Here is a 1,564-nt window from a genome sequence, read left to right on the forward strand (position 1 = left end):
TGAGCAGGCTCAGGACCTGGGATTCCATCTGAAGAGCCTCCTCCTTGGTGTAGTTCTCCTCCATCAGGAGGAGGAGCTTTCGACGACGAAGAGAGACAGACGGTACCGCCGCCAAATAATTGGGCGCTGTGGAAAACTTGGTCTTTTAAACCCTTGCGATCCACCGACATCATCAGCGGCGACGATTCTTCCCCAAACCTAGGATCCACCGACCACATTAGATCATCACTATCACGCGTTAATTTTAATTCGAGTAAATCCCCTAGGTTTGCGCGTGTTGCAAAGAACCCCCTCCAGTTTTGACGATTTATAATAATAATAATAATAATAATAATAATAATAATAATAATAATAAACCCCTCAAGTAGGTGATGTCTCACAAAATCCCGTAGTAATCTTTCTGCTTTTCTAAGGAAACCCATCCGACGTTCTTACGTAAAATGACCCGAACTATCCTTTTAAGGGGGGGAAACTTGTCTAAGTTAAATTGTTAAGAATAACAATCGTACAATATCCATAATTGTAGATTTATCAATCCACTTAGGTAAAGTATGAACTATCAAATTAGAATATTCTATCAATTCCTATTTTGATTGATTAATCTATACATAAACAATTAAGACAAAAAGGGAGTAAATCCAATTCTAATAAATACAATATGCTAGCTTTCTCTATCCTAACCCTAACAAGTAGTAAGCACGTGCTCGCACGGACTGTTCTGATCTCCTTTGTTTATTTATGTTGGTTTATACACCTTTTGATTGCGTTAAGAAATTCTGCCGTAATTACAAGAAATGACTGATTATATTTCTTCGTAGACTATATCTTACGGATTATCTATTAACTTATACATTAAATGCTTATGAAGGAAGAGGCAGTGTGTACCTTTTCTTGCTATGCTGTGAGAAGAAGATAATCACGTTTGAGTAGCAGGGCTTTTCTTAGATAATAAATTACAATATTAAGTTCAAAATTTAAAATTAGATAACTTAACCATTAGTCTCCTTTACAAATCTAAATAAAAAATTTAGGATTTTTAGAAACTAAAAAACGACAGAAATTTTAATGTCTTGAGATTTCAATCAATGAGATTAAGACTTTCCCCTAGCCCCCAAAATAGGTAGTAGGAAGTTCCACAATCTCGTAGTATTAAGAACATGAGACTTCTCATGACCACTATGCCCTCCCAACTCATGAATTCCCCCGCCCCAATGATACATTATAATAATATAATACTACGTTGGGGGCTCATTTGTAATTTTAGAATCTTTTGGGGTGTTTGCATTGTTTTGAGGATTGTTTGTAGTTTTTAAAATTTTCAAAGGCGTGGTTGTAAAGTTTTCACGGGATGCTTTATAAAAGTTTTATAAGGTCATTATAATTTATGAAACTTTCATCGGGCTTCTTGCAAATTCTTCGGCACGCTTGTAATTTTGGAAACATTTAAGGGGTTATTTATAAAATTTTTAAAGAGTTCTTTGTAATATACTAAAATTTTCAGCCTAATGTTGTTTACATTAGTAACTCTTACGGGCCTAGTTGTAAAACTTTTCAAATGGTTGTT

This window comes from Asparagus officinalis, chromosome 5 (genome assembly GCF_001876935.1).
Source record: "Asparagus officinalis chromosome 5, Aspof.V1, whole genome shotgun sequence".
NCBI lineage: Eukaryota > Viridiplantae > Streptophyta > Magnoliopsida > Asparagales > Asparagaceae > Asparagus > Asparagus officinalis.